Source organism: Drosophila eugracilis, unplaced genomic scaffold, assembly GCF_018153835.1.
Source record: "Drosophila eugracilis isolate 14026-0451.02 unplaced genomic scaffold, ASM1815383v1 contig_226, whole genome shotgun sequence".
NCBI lineage: Eukaryota > Metazoa > Arthropoda > Insecta > Diptera > Drosophilidae > Drosophila > Drosophila eugracilis.
Window position 1 is genome coordinate 37,920 of NW_024573070.1, and position 24,692 is coordinate 62,611.

Below are 24,692 nucleotides of genomic sequence, written 5' to 3' on the forward strand. Positions count from 1 at the left end.
TCATATAAATATTGTATTTATAAGTTATATCAATATATAACTTATTATATTTATATGTATAATACATAATTTCTTATTATTATTGACTTAACATAAGTTTTGGTCAATATATCTGGTCGGCAACCACTGCCTACCTATATATGTTTTTGGACACGACTTCAGTAAAAACGTCATTTTTCATACTAAGGTTTCATCATATTATTGATTTTTCTATATTTTCCATATAATATAGATATATTTTCTTATTATTTCATATAAATATTGTATTTATAAGTTATATCAATATATAACTTATCATATTTATATGTATAATACATAATTTCTTATTATTATTGACATAACATAAGTTTTGGTCAATATATCTGGTCGGCAACCACTGCCTACCTATATATGTTTTTGGACACGCCTTCAGTGAAAACGTCATTTTTCATACTAAGGTTTCATCATATTATGGATTTTTCTATTTTTTCCATATAATGTATATATTTTTTTGTATTATTTCCATATAAGTATTGTATTTATAAGTTATATCAATATATAACTTATTATATTTATATGTATTATACATAATTTCTTAATATTTTTGACATAACATAAATTTTGGTCAATATATCTGGTCGGCAACCACTTCCTACCACATAATATAAATATAGATATATTTTCTTATTATTTCATATAAATATTGTATATATAAGTCATATCAATATATAAATTATTATATATTTATATGAATAATGTTAAATATCTTATTATTGGGATAACATAAGTTTTGGACGGCAACAACAACTGCCTGCCTATGTTTATATGTTATTTTCCTATATAATATAGAAATATTGTATAGGTTTTTTCTTATATATATATATAAATATATTATATATATAATATATAATAATTATAGGTACACACGCACATGTGTGAAAACCTTCTTAATAATCCATTCATTTATTATTATACCAAGTCAATCCATCGTTATTTAAGAATTTTACAGATATCATATTAAGATAATTTAGTTACTTTATGATACGAATTATTGTACTTGTATAATTTCTTTATTTATATAGAAGTTTTTTTTATTATGGCGTCACTAATAATATGACGTTTCATTTGGCTACCATTATGGGGACTATTGGACACCTATAGATTCCCATATTATTAACTTAGTCTCTTTATGAGACTTGTACTTGTATAATTTCTTTCTTTATATAGAAATGTTTTTATTACGGCGTCACTAATAAAATGACGTTTCAGTTGGCTACCATTATGGGGACTATTGGACACCTATAGATTCCCTATTATTAACTTAGTCTCTTTATGAGACTTGTACTTGTATAATTTCTTTCTTTATATAGAAGTGTTTTTATTACGGCGTCACTAATAATATGACGTTTCATTTGGCTACCATTATGGGGACTATTGGACACCTATAGATTCCCATATTATTAACTTAGTCTCTTTATGAGACTTGTACTTGTATAATTTCTTTCTTTATATAGAAATGTTTTTATTACGGCGTCACTAATAAAATGACGTTTCAGTTGGCTACCATTATGGGGACTATTGGACACCTATAGATTCCCATATTATTAACTTAGTCTCTTTATGAGACTTGTACTTGTATAATTTCTTTATTTATATAGAAGTGCTTTTATTACGGCGTCACTAATAAGATGACGTTTCATTTGGCTACCATTATGGGGACTATTGGACACCTATAGACTCCCATATTATTAACTTAGTCTCTTTATGAGACTTGAACTTGTATAATTTCTTTATTTATGTAGAAGTGCTTTTATTACGGCGTCACTAATAAGATGACGTTTCATTTGGCTACCATTATGGGGACTATTGGACACCTATAGACTCCCATATTATTAACTTAGTCTCTTTATGAGACTTGTACTTGTATAATTTCTTTATTTATATAGAAGTGCTTTTATTACGGCGTCACTAATAAGATGACGTTTCATTTGGCTACCATTATGGGGACTATTGGACACCTATAGATTCCCATATTATTAACTTAGTCTCTTTATGAGACTTGTACTTGTATAATTTCTTTATTTATGTAGAAGTGGTTTTATTACGGCGTCACTAATAAGATGACGTTTCATTTGGCTACCATTATGGGGACTATTGGACACATATAGACTCCCATATTATTAACTTAGTCTCTTTATGAGACTTGTACTTGTTTAATTTCTTTTTTTATATATCTCTCTTTATATACATCTCTTATTAGATAATGAACCTTCATTTCGCTGCCTTCATCAAAATGGGAACTATTGGACACTTATAGACTCCCATTGTAGCCAATGAAGGCAAGCTGGTTACTTATAAATTATATATACTTTAAAATATTCTTTATTATCGTAATAATTAAAAATATATCAAAAATATATATAATTTATATGTACCTTTATACATGTATATACATAAACATTTTGTTATAGCATTAATATATATTAAATAATATATAATAATATTATAAGCCAATGTCAATATATACATATATTTTTTAAATAGATGATATAGATAGAAATCCATCCATCCATATCATCTAATCGAATCATCAAGCAAAGGATAAGCTTCAGTGGATCGCAGTATGGCAGCTGCTCAACCACTTACAACACCTTGCCTGTTACAAAAGTCGTTTACAATTGATTCTAGGCTTTGTCATTGTATTAAATAATGTTTTTATATGTAACTAGCGCGGCATCAGGTGATCGAAGATCCTCCCAATTTACTATGTTACAAATTACATTGGCATCACATCCATTGTCGTTTATAAAGTAAATTATAAACTTTAAATGGTTTAGAAGCCATACAATGCAAATTGCCCCTTATTTATCATTGCAGTCCAGCACGGATACGACCTTAGAGGCGTTCAGGCATAATCCAACGGACGTAGCGTCATACCACTGTTCGCTCGAACAAGTATTGTGCCATTGGTCCGTACCTGCGGTTCCTCTCGTACTACGCAGGAATGCTGTCGCAACAACGTTTTGTCATTAGTAGGGTAAAACTAACCTGTCTCACGACGGTCTAAACCCAGCTCACGTTCCCTTGCATGGGTGAACAATCCAACGCTTGGTGAATTTTGCTTCACAATGATAGGAAGAGCCGACATCGAAGGATCAAAAAGCGACGTCGCTATGAACGCTTGGCCGCCACAAGCCAGTTATCCCTATGGTAACTTTTCTGACACCTCTTGTTAAAAACTCTTTAAACCAAAAGGATCGATAGGCCGAGCTTTTGCTGTCCCTGTGTGTACTGAACACCGAGATCAAGTCAGCATTTGCCCTTTTGCTCTATGTGTGGTTTCTGTCCGCACTGAGCTGGCCTTGGGACACCTCCGTTATTATTTGAGAGATGTACCGCCCCAGTCAAACTCCCTACCTGGCAATGTCCTTGAATTGGATCATACCTGAGTAATTGGAGTTATACCAAATTTTCAAATCAAAAATACATAAATGCACCGTTTTATTAAAGAATTTGTTTGCAATTATATAACAAACTCGTGATACTTTGATCAAGAAGCTTGCATCAAAACCCAATACCATAAGACATAATAAATATATCCGTATAATGGCTAGGAAATGATACACGTTCCATTTAATCAAGTAAGTAAGGAAACAATAAGAGTAGTGGTATTTCATTGGCGATACCAAACCGAGGTCTAATATCTCCCACTTATTCTACACCTCTTATGTCTCCTTACACTGCCAGATTAGAGTCAAGCTCAAAAGGGTCTTCTTTCCCCGCTAATTATTCCAAGCCCGTTCCCTTGGCTGTGGTTTCGCTAGATAGTAGATAGGGACAGTAGGAATCTCGTTAATCCATTCATGCGCGTCACTAATTAGATGACGAGGCATTTGGCTACCTTAAGAGAGTCATAGTTACTCCCGCCGTTGACCCGCGCTTACTTGAATTTCTTCACTTTGACATTCAGAGCACTGGGCAGAAATCACATTGTGTCAACACCCGCTAGGGCCATCACAATGCTTTGTTTTAATTAGACAGTCGGATTCCCCAAGTCCGTGCCAGTTCTGAATTGATTGTTAATTGATAATCGTTATAATTAATAAGAACTAATTGGTTTAACCCAACTAGTATTCTTAAAAATTTTAGCAAGAAAGTTCCACAATTGGCTACGTAACTAAACTATCCGGGGAACAAGTAACTACCATAAATGATAGAAACTCTATTTACCCAGAACGAGCACATAAACCATGTTATTGTTTCCCAATCAAGCCCGACTATCTCAATCTTCAGAGCCAATCCTTATCCCGAAGTTACGGATCTAATTTGCCGACTTCCCTTACCTACATTATTCTATCGACTAGAGACTCTTCACCTTGGAGACCAGCTGCGGATATTGGTACGGCCTGTTGAGAAGTTTGCGTGTCCCCACCATAAATTTTCAAGGTCCGAGGAGAAAATATCGACACAACAGTATATGTCATGCTCTTCTAGCCCATCTACCATATCTCTCTGCGAAAGACTTCCATGGTAGTACGGCTATAAAACAGAAAAGAAAACTCTTCCGATATCTCTCGACGGCTTCTTTATGGTCGTTCCTGTTGCCAGGATGAGCACGAGGCCCATATTTAATAACAAACGGATACTCAACAGGTTACGGAATTGGAACCGTATTCCCTTTCGTTCAAAATTATTCAAGTATATTATTTCCAGCTTTTATTTGTATATTTCAGTTTTTACTTGAAAATTTTCGGCTTTCGCCTTGAACTTAGGACCGACTAACTCGTGATCAACCACTGTTCACACGAAACCCTTCTCCACTTCAGTCCTCCAAGGTCTCATTCGATTATTTGTGCTACTACCACCAAGATCTGTACCAATGGCAGCTCCATGCAGGCTTACGCCAAACACTTCTACGCATACCATTGTACCTTCCTACTCACTAAAGTTTCAAAATTTATATTACAAGTAATATAAATCATCTACTTTAGCGGTAATGTATAGGTATACAACTTAAGCGCCATCCATTTTAAGGGCTAGTTGCTTCGGCAGGTGAGTTGTTACACACTCCTTAGCGGATTTCGACTTCCATGATCACCGTCCTGCTGTTTTAAGCAACCAACGCCTTTCATGGTATCTGCATGAGTTGTTAATTTGGGCACCGTAACATTACGTTTGGTTCATCCCACAGCGCCAGTTCTGCTTACCAAAAGTGGCCCACTGGGCACATTATATCATAACCTTAAACTTCATATCAAGAAAGTTAAGGTTCTTACCCATTTAAAGTTTGAGAATAGGTTAAGATCGTTTCGACCCTAAGGCCTCTAATCATTCGCTTTACCAGATAAGATTATTTTATATAATATTAAAATGCACCAGCTATCCTGAGGGAAACTTCGGAAGGAACCAGCTACTAGATGGTTCGATTGGTCTTTCGCCCCTATACTCAATTCTGACAATCGATTTGCACGTCAGAACTGTTTCGGTCTTCCATCAGGGTTTCCCCTGACTTCAACCTGATCAAGTATAGTTCACCATCTTTCGGGTCACAGCATATATGCTCAAGGTACGTTCCAGTTAGAGGCATATATGATATAAATATCATTATACATAACTATATAGAACGCCCCGGGATTGTGTTAATTAACTATAAATAGTTAAAAAACTAATCCCATTATAAAGCCAAGTTAATTACGCTATTAGGTTTATATCCCAATAACTTGCACATATGTTAGACTCCTTGGTCCGTGTTTCAAGACGGGTCCCGAAGGTATCCTGAATCTTTCGCATTGTTAATCATACAAGTGCATATAATAAACACAAAAATCAATGATAATTATGCCATTATATAATTCCGAAAAATTAACGCACTGTATTCATATAAATCTATCAGCACTTTATCAAATTAATAACATTTATTCTGTGTTAAAATGCAAGCAATTTAATTGGAATAAACTATAAGTTATATTTTATGATAAATTTTGTATGCTAATAGATTACAATGTCCTTATATGGAAAAAATGCACACTATTATCATAATATTGTTTAAATATTACAATTATAATGATGAATTTTCCATAACGGATATTCAGGTTCATCGGGCTTAACCTCTAAGCAGTTTCACGTACTATTTAACTCTCTATTCAGAGTTCTTTTCAACTTTCCCTCACGGTACTTGTTTACTATCGGTCTCATGGTTATATTTAGTTTTAGATGGAGTTTACCACCCACTTAGTGCTGCACTATCAAGCAACACGACTCTTTGGAAACATCATCTAGTAATCATTAACGTTATACGGGCCTGGCACCCTCTATGGGTAAATGGCCTCATTTAAGAAGGACTTAAATCATTAATTTCTCATACTAGAATATTGACGCTCCATACACTGCATCTCACATTTGCCATATAGACAAAGTGACTTAGTGCTGAACTGATTTCTTTTCGCTCGCCGCTACTAAGAAAATCCTTGTTAGTTTCTTTTCCTCCCCTAATTAATATGCTTAAATTCAGGGGGTAGTCCCATATGAGTTGAGGTTGTATATAACATTTTTAATGCAATTAATTCTTTTATATATATAATGATAAAAACATTTTAATAAATTCGTTTACAATTATATTTCCATTTTTATATGCTATTTTAAACGAACCAACGAAGAACAATAACATTTCCATTTGCTTTCAATTTTCATATCATTAATATGAGACAATTCTAGATAAATTTTTATGCTAGACATTTCTCAGTATTATTTGACTGAAATCGAAAATATTTCTCTTCGTTTTTTCACATTCAAATAAATAACAAATGCGAGATAATGTTTTTTCATACATTTTTTAATATTATGAATAAAATAATTTAATTATTTGTATCCAATAATATACCATACGCTTATAAAATCTGATTTCAAATTTTATAAACAACTTAATTAGCATAGTCTTACAACCCTCAACCATATGTAGTCCAAGCAGCACTATAAAATTAATTAAAGTACTATAACAGCATGGACTGCGATATGCGTTCAAAATGTCGATGTTCATGTGTCCTGCAGTTCACACGATGACGCACAGTTTGCTGCGTTCTTCATCGACCCATGAGCCGAGTGATCCACCGCTTAGAGTTTTAATATTTGGTTTTTAATTTTGTCATTTATGTTTTTATTGAAAGAAATTAAAAATACACCATTTTACTGGCATATATCAATTCCTTCAATAAATATGTTTTTATACCTAAAATAAATGTTGCGAAATGTCTTAGTTTTATATAAGCAATGTATATCAAGTGATTTACGGGCAATTTACGGTATGAATACTTTTTAAGCGATATACATTGGGATTTATATAAAACATTAACCTGAAGAATACCAGGTACAACATTGTATATTTTAGGTTGTTGCATAATCCAACGTATGCTCATAGCTGAGATGAACAATACATATTCGCAACGCGTGTTATATTATGGTCCATATACACACATGATAAATATTATTTAAAAATGCATTTGCATTTTGACTTTGTGCCTCTTATAATAAAGTCTTTCTCCTCCTCCATCCACACTCCATAAAATACATATAATTAAGGAAAAGCCATTATATGTTCATTTGTGTTGATATATATATAATGATGACCGCCACTACACCATCATTTTTTGAATTTCATGAATTCTTTTTGTTATTTATTTTGGCAAATTGTTTTTATTTGAATTATAAATAAATATAATACAAATTTTTTGTTAACGGTAAGGATATTATACAATAATGATCCTTCCGCAGGTTCACCTACGGAAACCTTGTTACGACTTTTACTTCCTCTAAATAATCAAGTTCGGTCAACTTTTGCGAAACAACCGTAACACACAAGGCGTCACAGTGATCACGTCCGGAGACCTCACTAAATAATTCAATCGGTAGTAGCGACGGGCGGTGTGTACAAAGGGCAGGGACGTAATCAATGCGAGTTAATGACTCACACTTACTGGGAATTCCAAGTTCATGTGAACAGTTTCAGTTCACAATCCCAAGCATGAAAGTGGTTCAGCGGTTTACCCGGACCTCTCGGTCTAGGAAATACACGTTGATACTTTCATTGTAGCGCGCGTGCAGCCCAGGACATCTAAGGGCATCACAGACCTGTTATTGCTCAATCTCATTATTGCTAGACGCAATTTGTCCATTTAAGAAGCTAGTGTCCTTATAATGGGACAAACCAACAGGTACGGCTCCACTTATATAAACACATTCAAACACAATAAACATTTTACTGCCACCGTGAATGAAGGCTATATAAGCTTCAGCACCATAATCCTGAAGATATCTATTTAATATATTTGAGTCTCGTTCGTTATCGGAATTAACCAGACAAATCACTCCACGAACTAAGAACGGCCATGCACCACCACCCATAGATTCGAGAAAGAGCTATCAATCTGTCTTACACACTTATGTTCGGACCTGGTAAGTTTTCCCGTGTTGAGTCAAATTAAGCCGCAGGCTCCACTCCTGGTGGTGCCCTTCCGTCAATTCCTTTAAGTTTCAGCTTTGCAACCATACTTCCCCCGGAGCCCAAAAGCTTTGGTTTCCCGGGAAGCGACTGAGAGAGCCATAAAAGTAGCTACACCCAATTGCTAGCTGGCATCGTTTATGGTTAGAACTAGGGCGGTATCTGATCGCCTTCGAACCTCTAACTTTCGTTCTTGATTAATGAAAACATCTTTGGCAAATGCTTTCGCTTAAGTTAGTCTTACGACGGTCCAAGAATTTCACCTCTCGCGTCGTAATACTAATGCCCCCAAACTGCTTCTATTAATCATTACCTCTTGATCTGAAAACCAATGAAAGCAGAACAGAGGTCTTATTTCATTATCCCATGCACAGAATATTCAGGCATTTGAAGCCTGCTTTAAGCACTCTAATTTGTTCAAAGTAATTGTACCGGCCCACAATAACACTCGTTTAAGAGCACTAATGCAGGTTTTTAAATAGGAGGAACATATGAAAAAATACAAGTATCTCAACACATATAAGAACTCCACCGGTAATACGCTTACATACATAAAGGTATAGTACTAACCACAATTGTAAGTTGTACTACCCGTATGAAGCACAAGTTCAACTACGAACGTTTTAACCGCAACAACTTTAATATACGCTATTGGAGCTGGAATTACCGCGGCTGCTGGCACCAGACTTGCCCTCCAATTGGTCCTTGTTAAAGGATTTAAAGTGTACTCATTCCAATTACAGGGCCTCGGATATGAGTCCTGTATTGTTATTTTTCGTCACTACCTCCCCGAGCTGGGAGTGGGTAATTTACGCGCCTGCTGCCTTCCTTAGATGTGGTAGCCGTTTCTCAGGCTCCCTCTCCGGAATCGAACCCTGATTCCCCGTTACCCGTTGCAACCATGGTAGTCCTAGATACTACCATCAAAAGTTGATAGGGCAGACATTTGAAAGATCTGTCGTCGGTACATGACCATACGATCTGCATGTTATCTAGAGTTCAACCAATATAACGATCTTGCGATCGCTTGGTTTTAGCCTAATAAAAGCACATGTCCCATAAGGTTCATGTTTTAATTGCATGTATTAGCTCTAGAATTACCACAGTTATCCAAGTAACTGTTAACGATCTAAGGAACCATAACTGATATAATGAGCCTTTTGCGGTTTCACTTTTAATTCGTGTGTACTTAGACATGCATGGCTTAATCTTTGAGACAAGCATATAACTACTGGCAGGATCAACCAGAATAATGTTTTTAATCATATTTCATTTTCATATTTTTGAATAGAAATTTGTATTTCTCTTGTAGAAATAATTTATTTATTTCTTATATTCGAATACGGCCACTTATTAAAGCCATCGTATTCGTTTTTTTTGTTCTCCAGTTTTATTATCGATTGAAATAGTTTTCAATACAATAATATATATTTCCATTATATATTTTATAAATACCATATACATAATTTCATTCTAAAATATCATTTTATTTCAACATACAATATTATTGTATCCACACATGTTTAATTTTTGTTTAATCAATATAAATATTGAATTAAATCATTTGCATTTTGATGATAAATTTAAAATTTATCTTTTTCATATAAACTTTCGAGTAATATATATAATATAAAACCGAACGCTTATATAAAAATATATTTTTACAATTCCTTTGATCTCGCTGAACCACATAATACCGAAAACGATATTCTATGATCCAATTGTTAGGTAAATATATAGTATATCAATCAAGTTACAGTATATACCACCTTTCTGTTGAAAATTAACGATAATAATTGGAAACGAATTGTAGTTATATAGTAATATATAACACCTTGGCCTTTGTTTCAACGATATTATCTAAGGGCAATAAATATTAACCGCGTAGCCAAGTTCAATATTCTAAGAGAAAATTGTAACAAATTTATACGGATAATATTATTATTATAAATTTCCTTTTTATAAATATTGACAAAATTTATATATATAATGTAAATTTTGATCAATACTGGATGGCCAACAACTGACCATCATATAGTAGTTTTTGGACACGCTGTCCTGAAAATGGGTATTTTTCATTCTTTTTGGCACCCAAGATGTATATACTCTCTTATATTATAAAGAAAGTTTTCATAGTGTCTCATATACATATTGAACCTATAAGTCATATTAATATAACTTATTAGATTTATATGTATAATATTCAATTTCTTATTATTATTGACATAACATAAGTTTTGGTCAATATATCTGGTCGGCAACCACTGCCTACCTATATATGTTTTTGGACACGCCTTCAGTGAAAACGTCATTTTTCATACCAAGGTTTCATCATATTATGGATTTTTCTATTTTTTCCATATAATATAATTATATTTTTATATTATTTCATATAAATATTGTATTTATAAGTTATATCAATATATAACTTATTATATTTATATGTATAATACATAATTTCTTATTATAATTGACATAACATAAGTTTTGGTCAATATATCTGGTCGGCAACCACTGCCTACCTATATATGTTTTTGGACACGCCTTCAGTGAAAACGTCATTTTTCATACTAAGGTTTCATCATATTATGGATTTTTCTATTTTTTCCATATAATATATATATTTTTTTATATTATTTCATATAAATATTGTATTTATAAGTTATATCAATATATAACTTATTATATTTATATGTATAATACATAATTTCTTATTATTATTGACTTAACATAAGTTTTGGTCAATATATCTGGTCGGCAACCACTGCCTACCTATATATGTTTTTGGACACGCCTTCAGTGAAAACGTCATTTTTCATACTAAGGTTTCATCATATTATGGATTTTTCTATTTTTTCCATATAATATATATATTTTTTTATATTATTTCATATAAATATTGTATTTATAAGTTATATCAATATATAACTTATTATATTTATATGTATAATACATAATTTCTTATTATTATTGACTTAACATAAGTTTTGGTCAATATATCTGGTCGGCAACCACTGCCTACCTATATATGTTTTTGGACACGCCTTCAGTGAAAACGTCATTTTTCATACTAAGGTTTCATCATATTATGGATTTTTCTATTTTTTCCATATAATATATATATTTTTTTATATTATTTCATATAAATATTGTATTTATAAGTTATATCAATATATAACTTATTATATTTATATGTATAATACATAATTTCTTATTATTATTGACTTAACATAAGTTTTGGTCAATATATCTGGTCGGCAACCACTGCCTACCTATATATGTTTTTGGACACGACTTCAGTAAAAACGTCATTTTTCATACTAAGGTTTCATCATATTATTGATTTTTCTATATTTTCCATATAATATAGATATATTTTCTTATTATTTCATATAAATATTGTATTTATAAGTTATATCAATATATAACTTATCATATTTATATGTATAATACATAATTTCTTATTATTATTGACATAACATAAGTTTTGGTCAATATATCTGGTCGGCAACCACTGCCTACCTATATATGTTTTTGGACACGCCTTCAGTGAAAACGTCATTTTTCATACTAAGGTTTCATCATATTATGGATTTTTCTATTTTTTCCATATAATGTATATATTTTTTTGTATTATTTCCATATAAGTATTGTATTTATAAGTTATATCAATATATAACTTATTATATTTATATGTATTATACATAATTTCTTAATATTTTTGACATAACATAAATTTTGGTCAATATATCTGGTCGGCAACCACTTCCTACCACATAATATAAATATAGATATATTTTCTTATTATTTCATATAAATATTGTATATATAAGTCATATCAATATATAAATTATTATATATTTATATGAATAATGTTAAATATCTTATTATTGGGATAACATAAGTTTTGGACGGCAACAACTGCCTGCCTATGTTTATATGTTATTTTCCTATATAATATAGAAATATTGTATAGGTTTTTCTTATATATATATATAAATATATTATATATATAATATATAATAATTATAGGTACACACGCACATGTGTGAAAACCTTCTTAATAATCCATTCATTTATTATTATACCAAGTCAATCCATCGTTATTTAAGAATTTTACAGATATCATATTAAGATAATTTAGTTACTTTATGATACGAATTATTGTACTTGTATAATTTCTTTATTTATATAGAAGTTTTTTTATTATGGCGTCACTAATAATATGACGTTTCATTTGGCTACCATTATGGGGACTATTGGACACCTATAGATTCCCATATTATTAACTTAGTCTCTTTATGAGACTTGTACTTGTATAATTTCTTTCTTTATATAGAAATGTTTTTATTACGGCGTCACTAATAAAATGACGTTTCAGTTGGCTACCATTATGGGGACTATTGGACACCTATAGATTCCCATATTATTAACTTAGTCTCTTTATGAGACTTGTACTTGTATAATTTCTTTCTTTATATAGAAGTGTTTTTATTACGGCGTCACTAATAATATGACGTTTCATTTGGCTACCATTATGGGGACTATTGGACACCTATAGATTCCCATATTATTAACTTAGTCTCTTTATGAGACTTGTACTTGTATAATTTCTTTCTTTATATAGAAATGTTTTTATTACGGCGTCACTAATAAAATGACGTTTCAGTTGGCTACCATTATGGGGACTATTGGACACCTATAGATTCCCATATTATTAACTTAGTCTCTTTATGAGACTTGTACTTGTATAATTTCTTTATTTATATAGAAGTGCTTTTATTACGGCGTCACTAATAAGATGACGTTTCATTTGGCTACCATTATGGGGACTATTGGACACCTATAGACTCCCATATTATTAACTTAGTCTCTTTATGAGACTTGAACTTGTATAATTTCTTTATTTATGTAGAAGTGCTTTTATTACGGCGTCACTAATAAGATGACGTTTCATTTGGCTACCATTATGGGGACTATTGGACACCTATAGACTCCCATATTATTAACTTAGTCTCTTTATGAGACTTGTACTTGTATAATTTCTTTATTTATATAGAAGTGCTTTTATTACGGCGTCACTAATAAGATGACGTTTCATTTGGCTACCATTATGGGGACTATTGGACACCTATAGATTCCCATATTATTAACTTAGTCTCTTTATGAGACTTGTACTTGTATAATTTCTTTATTTATGTAGAAGTGGTTTTATTACGGCGTCACTAATAAGATGACGTTTCATTTGGCTACCATTATGGGGACTATTGGACACATATAGACTCCCATATTATTAACTTAGTCTCTTTATGAGACTTGTACTTGTTTAATTTCTTTTTTTATATATCTCTCTTTATATACATCTCTTATTAGATAATGAACCTTCATTTCGCTGCCTTCATCAAAATGGGAACTATTGGACACTTATAGACTCCCATTGTAGCCAATGAAGGCAAGCTGGTTACTTATAAATTATATATACTTTAAAATATTCTTTATTATCGTAATAATTAAAAATATATCAAAAATATATATAATTTATATGTACCCTTATACATGTATATACATAAACATTTTGTTATAGCATTAATATATATTAAATAATATATAATAATATTATAAGCCAATGTCAATATATACATATATTTTTAAATAGATGATATAGATAGAAATCCATCCATCCATATCATCTAATCGAATCATCAAGCAAAGGATAAGCTTCAGTGGATCGCAGTATGGCAGCTGCTCAACCACTTACAACACCTTGCCTGTTACAAAAGTCGTTTACAATTGATTCTAGGCTTTGTCATTGTATTAAATAATGTTTTTATATGTAACTAGCGCGGCATCAGGTGATCGAAGATCCTCCCAATTTACTATGTTACAAATTACATTGGCATCACATCCATTGTCGTTTATAAAGTAAATTATAAACTTTAAATGGTTTAGAAGCCATACAATGCAAATTGCCCCTTATTTATCATTGCAGTCCAGCACGGATACGACCTTAGAGGCGTTCAGGCATAATCCAACGGACGTAGCGTCATACCACTGTTCGCTCGAACAAGTATTGTGCCATTGGTCCGTACCTGCGGTTCCTCTCGTACTACGCAGGAATGCTGTCGCAACAACGTTTTGTCATTAGTAGGGTAAAACTAACCTGTCTCACGACGGTCTAAACCCAGCTCACGTTCCCTTGCATGGGTGAACAATCCAACGCTTGGTGAATTTTGCTTCACAATGATAGGAAGAGCCGACATCGAAGGATCAAAAAGCGACGTCGCTATGAACGCTTGGCCGCCACAAGCCAGTTATCCCTATGGTAACTTTTCTGACACCTCTTGTTAAAAACTCTTTAAACCAAAAGGATCGATAGGCCGAGCTTTTGCTGTCCCTGTGTGTACTGAACACCGAGATCAAGTCAGCATTTGCCCTTTTGCTCTATGTGTGGTTTCTGTCCGCACTGAGCTGGCCTTGGGACACCTCCGTTATTATTTGAGAGATGTACCGCCCCAGTCAAACTCCCTACCTGGCAATGTCCTTGAATTGGATCATACCTGAGTAATTGGAGTTATACCAAATTTTCAAATCAAAAATACATAAATGCACCGTTTTATTAAAGAATTTGTTTGCAATTATATAACAAACTCGTGATACTTTGATCAAGAAGCTTGCATCAAAACCCAATACCATAAGACATAATAAATATATCCGTATAATGGCTAGGAAATGATACACGTTCCATTTAATCAAGTAAGTAAGGAAACAATAAGAGTAGTGGTATTTCATTGGCGATACCAAACCGAGGTCTAATATCTCCCACTTATTCTACACCTCTTATGTCTCCTTACACTGCCAGATTAGAGTCAAGCTCAAAAGGGTCTTCTTTCCCCGCTAATTATTCCAAGCCCGTTCCCTTGGCTGTGGTTTCGCTAGATAGTAGATAGGGACAGTAGGAATCTCGTTAATCCATTCATGCGCGTCACTAATTAGATGACGAGGCATTTGGCTACCTTAAGAGAGTCATAGTTACTCCCGCCGTTGACCCGCGCTTACTTGAATTTCTTCACTTTGACATTCAGAGCACTGGGCAGAAATCACATTGTGTCAACACCCGCTAGGGCCATCACAATGCTTTGTTTTAATTAGACAGTCGGATTCCCCAAGTCCGTGCCAGTTCTGAATTGATTGTTAATTGATAATCGTTATAATTAATAAGAACTAATTGGTTTAACCCAACTAGTATTCTTAAAAATTTTAGCAAGAAAGTTCCACAATTGGCTACGTAACTAAACTATCCGGGGAACAAGTAACTACCATAAATGATAGAAACTCTATTTACCCAGAACGAGCACATAAACCATGTTATTGTTTCCCAATCAAGCCCGACTATCTCAATCTTCAGAGCCAATCCTTATCCCGAAGTTACGGATCTAATTTGCCGACTTCCCTTACCTACATTATTCTATCGACTAGAGACTCTTCACCTTGGAGACCAGCTGCGGATATTGGTACGGCCTGTTGAGAAGTTTGCGTGTCCCCACCATAAATTTTCAAGGTCCGAGGAGAAAATATCGACACAACAGTATATGTCATGCTCTTCTAGCCCATCTACCATATCTCTCTGCGAAAGACTTCCATGGTAGTACGGCTATAAAACAGAAAAGAAAACTCTTCCGATATCTCTCGACGGCTTCTTTATGGTCGTTCCTGTTGCCAGGATGAGCACGAGGCCCATATTTAATAACAAACGGATACTCAACAGGTTACGGAATTGGAACCGTATTCCCTTTCGTTCAAAATTATTCAAGTATATTATTTCCAGCTTTTATTTGTATATTTCAGTTTTTACTTGAAAATTTTCGGCTTTCGCCTTGAACTTAGGACCGACTAACTCGTGATCAACCACTGTTCACACGAAACCCTTCTCCACTTCAGTCCTCCAAGGTCTCATTCGATTATTTGCTACTACCACCAAGATCTGTACCAATGGCAGCTCCATGCAGGCTTACGCCAAACACTTCTACGCATACCATTGTACCTTCCTACTCACTAAAGTTTCAAAATTTATATTACAAGTAATATAAATCATCTACTTTAGCGGTAATGTATAGGTATACAACTTAAGCGCCATCCATTTTAAGGGCTAGTTGCTTCGGCAGGTGAGTTGTTACACACTCCTTAGCGGATTTCGACTTCCATGATCACCGTCCTGCTGTTTTAAGCAACCAACGCCTTTCATGGTATCTGCATGAGTTGTTAATTTGGGCACCGTAACATTACGTTTGGTTCATCCCACAGCGCCAGTTCTGCTTACCAAAAGTGGCCCACTGGGCACATTATATCATAACCTTAAACTTCATATCAAGAAAGTTAAGGTTCTTACCCATTTAAAGTTTGAGAATAGGTTAAGATCGTTTCGACCCTAAGGCCTCTAATCATTCGCTTTACCAGATAAGATTATTTTATATAATATTAAAATGCACCAGCTATCCTGAGGGAAACTTCGGAAGGAACCAGCTACTAGATGGTTCGATTGGTCTTTCGCCCCTATACTCAATTCTGACAATCGATTTGCACGTCAGAACTGTTTCGGTCTTCCATCAGGGTTTCCCCTGACTTCAACCTGATCAAGTATAGTTCACCATCTTTCGGGTCACAGCATATATGCTCAAGGTACGTTCCAGTTAGAGGCATATATGATATAAATATCATTATACATAACTATATAGAACGCCCCGGGATTGTGTTAATTAACTATAAATAGTTAAAAAACTAATCCCATTATAAAGCCAAGTTAATTACGCTATTAGGTTTATATCCCAATAACTTGCACATATGTTAGACTCCTTGGTCCGTGTTTCAAGACGGGTCCCGAAGGTATCCTGAATCTTTCGCATTGTTAATCATACAAGTGCATATAATAAACACAAAAATCAATGATAATTATGCCATTATATAATTCCGAAAAATTAACGCACTGTATTCATATAAATCTATCAGCACTTTATCAAATTAATAACATTTATTCTGTGTTAAAATGCAAGCAATTTAATTGGAATAAACTATAAGTTATATTTTATGATAAATTTTGTATGCTAATAGATTACAATGTCCTTATATGGAAAAAATGCACACTATTATCATAATATTGTTTAAATATTACAATTATAATGATGAATTTTCCATAACGGATATTCAGGTTCATCGGGCTTAACCTCTAAGCAGTTTCACGTACTATTTAACTCTCTATTCAGAGTTCTTTTCAACTTTCCCTCACGGTACTTGTTTACTATCGGTCTCATGGTTATATTTAGTTTTAGATGGAGTTTACCACCCACTTAGTGCTGCACTATCAAGCAACACGACTCTTTGGAAACATCATCTAGTAATCATTAACGTTATACGGGCCTGGCACCCTCTATGGGTAAATGGCCTCATTTAAGAAGGACTTAAATCATTAATTTCTCATACTAGAATATTGACGCTCCATACACTGCATCTCACATTTGCCATATAGACAAAGTGACTTAGTGCTGAACTGATTTCTTTTCGCTCGCCGCTACTAAGAAAATCCTTGTTAGTTTCTTTTCCTCCCCTAATTAATATGCTTAAATTCAGGGGGTAGTCCCATATGAGTTGAGGTTGTATATAACATTTTTAATGCAATTAATTCTTTTATATATATAATGATAAAAACATTTTAATAAATTCGTTTACAATTATATTTCCATTTTTATATGCTATTTTAAACGAACCAACGAAGAACAATAACATTTCCATTTGCTTTCAATTTTCATATCATTAATATGAGACAATTCTAGATAAATTTTTATGCTAGACATTTCTCAGTATTATTTGACTGAAATCGAAAATATTTCTCTTCGTTTTTTCACATTCAAATAAATAACAAATGCGAGATAATGTTTTTTTTCATATTTTTTTTAATATTATGAATAAAATAATTTAATTATTTGTATCCAATAATATACCATACGCTTATAAAATCTGATTTCAAATTTTATAAACAACTTAATTAGCATAGTCTTACAACCCTCAACCATATGTAGTCCAAGCAGCACTATAAAATTAATTAAAGTACTATAACAGCATGGACTGCGATATGCGTTCAAAATGTCGATGTTCATGTGTCCTGCAGTTCACACGATGACGCACAGTTTGCTGCGTTCTTCATCGACCCATGAGCCGAGTGATCCACCGCTTAGAGTTTTAATATTTGGTTTTTAATTTTGTCATTTATGTTTTTATTGAAAGAAATTAAAAATACACCATTTTACTGGCATATATCAATTCCTTCAATAAATATGTTTTTATACCTAAAATAAATGTTGCGAAATGTCTTAGTTTTATATAAGCAATGTATATCAAGTGATTTACGGGCAATTTACGGTATGAATACTTTTTAAGCGATATACATTGGGATTTATATAAAACATTAACCTGAAGAATACCAGGTACAACATTGTATATTTTAGGTTGTTGCATAATCCAACGTATGCTCATAGCTGAGATGAACAATACATATTCGCAACGCGTGTTATATTATGGTCCATATACACACATGATAAATATTATTTAAAAATGCATTTGCATTTTGACTTTGTGCCTCTTATAATAAAGTCTTTCTCCTCCTCCATCCACACTCCATAAAATACATATAATTAAGGAAAAGCCATTATATGTTCATTTGTGTTGATATATATATAATGATGACCGCCACTACACCATCATTTTTTGAATTTCATGAATTCTTTTTGTTATTTATTTTGGCAAATTGTTTTTATTTGAATTATAAATAAATATAATACAAATTTTTTGTTAACGGTAAGGATATTATACAATAATGATCCTTCCGCAGGTTCACCTACGGAAACCTTGTTACGACTTTTACTTCCTCTAAATAATCAAGTTCGGTCAACTTTTGCGAAACAACCGTAACACACAAGGCGTCACAGTGATCACGTCCGGAGACCTCACTAAATAATTCAATCGGTAGTAGCGACGGGCGGTGTGTACAAAGGGCAGGGACGTAATCAATGCGAGTTAATGACTCACACTTACTGGGAATTCCAAGTTCATGTGAACAGTTTCAGTTCACAATCCCAAGCATGAAAGTGGTTCAGCGGTTTACCCGGACCTCTCGGTCTAGGAAATACACGTTGATACTTTCATTGTAGCGCGTGCAGCCCAGGACATCTAAGGGCATCACAGACCTGTTATTGCTCAATCTCATTATTGCTAGACGCAATTTGTCCATTTAAGAAGCTAGTGTCCTTATAATGGGACAAACCAACAGGTACGGCTCCACTTATATAAACACATTCAAACACAATAAACATTTTACTGCCACCGTGAATGAAGGCTATATAAGCTTCAGCACCATAATCCTGAAGATATCTATTTAATATATTTGAGTCTCGTTCGTTATCGGAATTAACCAGACAAATCACTCCACGAACTAAGAACGGCCATGCACCACCACCCATAGATTCGAGAAAGAGCTATCAATCTGTCTTACACACTTATGTTCGGACCTGGTAAGTTTTCCCGTGTTGAGTCAAATTAAGCCGCAGGCTCCACTCCTGGTGGTGCCCTTCCGTCAATTCCTTTAAGTTTCAGCTTTGCAACCATACTTCCCCCGGAGCCCAAAAGCTTTGGTTTCCCGGGAAGCGACTGAGAGAGCCATAAAAGTAGCTACACCCAATTGCTAGCTGGCATCGTTTATGGTTAGAACTAGGGCGGTATCTGATCGCCTTCGAACCTCTAACTTTCGTTCTTGATTAATGAAAACATCTTTGGCAAATGCTTTCGCTTAAGTTAGTCTTACGACGGTCCAAGAATTTCACCTCTCGCGTCGTAATACTAATGCCCCCAAACTGCTTCTATTAATCATTACCTCTTGATCTGAAAACCAATGAAAGCAGAACAGAGGTCTTATTTCATTATCCCATGCACAGAATATTCAGGCATTTGAAGCCTGCTTTAAGCACTCTAATTTGTTCAAAGTAATTGTACCGGCCCACAATAACACTCGTTTAAGAGCACTAATGCAGGTTTTTAAATAGGAGGAACATATGAAAAAATACAAGTATCTCAACACATATAAGAACTCCACCGGTAATACGCTTACATACATAAAGGTATAGTACTAACCACAATTGTAAGTTGTACTACCCGTATGAAGCACAAGTTCAACTACGAACGTTTTAACCGCAACAACTTTAATATACGCTATTGGAGCTGGAATTACCGCGGCTGCTGGCACCAGACTTGCCCTCCAATTGGTCCTTGTTAAAGGATTTAAAGTGTACTCATTCCAATTACAGGGCCTCGGATATGAGTCCTGTATTGTTATTTTTCGTCACTACCTCCCCGAGCTGGGAGTGGGTAATTTACGCGCCTGCTGCCTTCCTTAGATGTGGTAGCCGTTTCTCAGGCTCCCTCTCCGGAATCGAACCCTGATTCCCCGTTACCCGTTGCAACCATGGTAGTCCTAGATACTACCATCAAAAGTTGATAGGGCAGACATTTGAAAGATCTGTCGTCGGTACATGACCATACGATCTGCATGTTATCTAGAGTTCAACCAATATAACGATCTTGCGATCGCTTGGTTTTAGCCTAATAAAAGCACATGTCCCATAAGGTTCATGTTTTAATTGCATGTATTAGCTCTAGAATTACCACAGTTATCCAAGTAACTGTTAACGATCTAAGGAACCATAACTGATATAATGAGCCTTTTGCGGTTTCACTTTTAATTCGTGTGTACTTAGACATGCATGGCTTAATCTTTGAGACAAGCATATAACTACTGGCAGGATCAACCAGAATAATGTTTTTAATCATATTTCATTTTCATATTTTTGAATAGAAATTTGTATTTCTCTTGTAGAAATAATTTATTTATTTCTTATATTCGAATACGGCCACTTATTAAAGCCATCGTATTTCTTTTTTTTGTTCTCCAGTTTTATTATCGATTGAAATAGTTTTCAATACAATAATATATATTTCCATTATATATTTTATAAATACCATATACATAATTTCATTCTAAAATATCATTTTATTTCAACATACAATATTATTGTATCCACACATGTTTAATTTTTGTTTAATCAATATAAATATTGAATTAAATCATTTGCATTTTGATGATAAATTTAAAATTTATTTTTTTCATATAAACTTTCGAGTAATATATATAATATAAAACCGAACGCTTATATAAAAATATATTTTTACAATTCCTTTGATCTCGCTGAACCACATAATACCGAAAACGATATTCTACGATCCAATTGTTAGGTAAATATATAGTATATCAATCAAGTTACAGTATATACCACCTTTCTGTTGAAAATTAACGATAATAATTGGAAACGAATTGTAGTTATATAGTAATATATAACACCTTGGCCTTTGTTTCAACGATATTATCTAAGGGCAATAAATATTAACCGCGTAGCCAAGTTCAATATTCTAAGAGAAAATTGTAACAAATTTATACGGATAATATTATTATTATAAATTTCCCTTTTTATAATATTGACAAAATTTATATATATAATGTAAATTTTGATCAATACTGGATGGCCAACAACTGACCATCATATAGTAGTTTTTGGACACGCTGTCCTGAAAATGGGTATTTTTCATTCTTTTTGGCACCCAAGATGTATATACTCTCTTATATTATAAAGAAAGTTTTAATAGTGTCTCATATACATATTGAACCTATAAGTCATATTAATATAACTTATTAGATTTATATGTATAATATTCAATTTCTTATTATTATTGACATAACATAAGTTTTGGTCAATATATCTGGTCGGCAACCACTGCCTACCTATATATGTTTTTGGACACGCCTTCAGTGAAAACGTCATTTTTCATACCAAGGTTTCATCATATTATGGATTTTTCTATTTTTTCCATATAATATAATTATATTTTTATATTATTTCATATAAATATTGTATTTATAAGTTATATCAATATATAACTTATTATATTTATATGTATAATACATAATTTCTTATTATAATTGACATAACATAAGTTTTGGTCAATATATCTGGTCGGCAACCACTGCCTACCTATATATGTTTTTTGGACACGCCTTCAGTGAAAACGTCATTTTTCATACTAAGGTTTCATCATATTATGGATTTTTCTATTTTTTCCATATAATATATATATTTTTTTATATTATTTCATATAAATATTGTATTTATAAGTTATATCAATATATAACTTATTATATTTATATGTATAATACATAATTTCTTATTATTATTGACTTAACATAAGTTTTGGTCAATATATCTGGTCGGCAACCACTGCCTACCTATATATGTTTTTGGACACGCCTTCAGTGAAAACGTCATTTTTCATACTAAGGTTTCATCATATTATGGATTTTTCTATTTTTTCCATATAATATATATATTTTTTATATTATTTCATATAAATATTGTATTTATAAGTTATATCAATATATAACTTATTATATTTATATGTATAATACATAATTTCTTATTATTATTGACTTAACATAAGTTTTGGTCAATATATCTGGTCGGCAACCACTGCCTACCTATATATGTTTTTGGACACGCCTTCAGTGAAAACGTCATTTTTCATACTAAGGTTTCATCATATTATGGATTTTTCTATTTTTTCCATATAATATATATATTTTTTTATATTATTTCATATAAATATTGTATTTATAAGTTATATCAATATATAACTTATTATATTTATATGTATAATACATAATTTCTTATTATTATTGACTTAACATAAGTTTTGGTCAATATATCTGGTCGGCAACCACTGCCTACCTATATATGTTTTTGGACACGACTTCAGTAAAAACGTCATTTTTCATACTAAGGTTTCATCATATTATTGATTTTTCTATATTTTCCATATAATATAGATATATTTTCTTATTATTTCATATAAATATTGTATTTATAAGTTATATCAATATATAACTTATCATATTTATATGTATAATACATAATTTCTTATTATTATTGACATAACATAAGTTTTGGTCAATATATCTGGTCGGCAACCACTGCCTACCTATATATGTTTTTGGACACGCCTTCAGTGAAAACGTCATTTTTCATACTAAGGTTTCATCATATTATGGATTTTTCTATTTTTTTCCATATAATGTATATATTTTTTTGTATTATTTCCATATAAGTATTGTATTTATAAGTTATATCAATATATAACTTATTATATTTATATGTATTATACATAATTTCTTAATATTTTTGACATAACATAAATTTTGGTCAATATATCTGGTCGGCAACCACTTCCTACCACATAATATAAATATAGATATATTTTCTTATTATTTCATATAAATATTGTATATATAAGTCATATCAATATATAAATTATTATATATTTATATGAATAATGTTAAATATCTTATTATTGGGATAACATAAGTTTTTGGACGGCAACAACTGCCTGCCTATGTTTATATGTTATTTTCCTATATAATATAGAAATATTGTATAGGTTTTTTTTATATATATATATAAATATATTATATATATAATATATAATAATTATAGGTACACACGCACATGTGTGAAAACCTTCTTAATAATCCATTCATTTATTATTATACCAAGTCAATCCATCGTTATTTAAGAATTTTACAGATATCATATTAAGATAATTTAGTTACTTTTTGATACGAATTATTGTACTTGTATAATTTCTTTATTTATATAGAAGTTTTTTTATTATGGCGTCACTAATAATATGACGTTTCATTTGGCTACCATTATGGGGACTATTGGACACCTATAGATTCCCATATTATTAACTTAGTCTCTTTATGAGACTTGTACTTGTATAATTTCTTTCTTTATATAGAAATGTTTTTATTACGGCGTCACTAATAAAATGACGTTTCAGTTGGCTACCATTATGGGGACTATTGGACACCTATAGATTCCCATATTATTAACTTAGTCTCTTTATGAGACTTGTACTTGTATAATTTCTTTCTTTATATAGAAGTGTTTTTATTACGGCGTCACTAATAATATGACGTTTCATTTGGCTACCATTATGGGGACTATTGGACACCTATAGATTCCCATATTATTAACTTAGTCTCTTTATGAGACTTGTACTTGTATAATTT

General features: G+C 32.4%; 6 non-coding genes across 6 annotated transcripts; all 6 read right to left on the minus strand.

Annotated features, from left to right (window-relative positions):
• Window positions 1-2,561: 2,561 nt before the first annotated feature.
• Window positions 2,562-6,517, minus strand: LOC121530124. Its single transcript, XR_005993808.1, has one exon. It is a non-coding gene; the product is annotated as a large subunit ribosomal RNA (ribosomal RNA).
• A 400-nt stretch (window positions 6,518-6,917) lies between these two features.
• Window positions 6,918-7,097, minus strand: LOC121530128. Its single transcript, XR_005993811.1, has one exon. It is a non-coding gene; the product is annotated as a 5.8S ribosomal RNA (ribosomal RNA).
• Window positions 7,098-7,729: 632 nt separating this feature from the next.
• LOC121530113 lies at window positions 7,730-9,724 on the minus strand. Its single transcript, XR_005993797.1, has one exon. It is a non-coding gene; the product is annotated as a small subunit ribosomal RNA (ribosomal RNA).
• A 4,443-nt stretch (window positions 9,725-14,167) lies between these two features.
• Window positions 14,168-18,121, minus strand: LOC121530120. Its single transcript, XR_005993804.1, has one exon. It is a non-coding gene; the product is annotated as a large subunit ribosomal RNA (ribosomal RNA).
• Window positions 18,122-18,523: 402 nt separating this feature from the next.
• Window positions 18,524-18,703, minus strand: LOC121530129. Its single transcript, XR_005993812.1, has one exon. It is a non-coding gene; the product is annotated as a 5.8S ribosomal RNA (ribosomal RNA).
• Window positions 18,704-19,335: 632 nt separating this feature from the next.
• Window positions 19,336-21,328, minus strand: LOC121530116. The gene has a single exon (XR_005993800.1). It is a non-coding gene; the product is annotated as a small subunit ribosomal RNA (ribosomal RNA).
• Window positions 21,329-24,692: the final 3,364 nt, after the last annotated feature.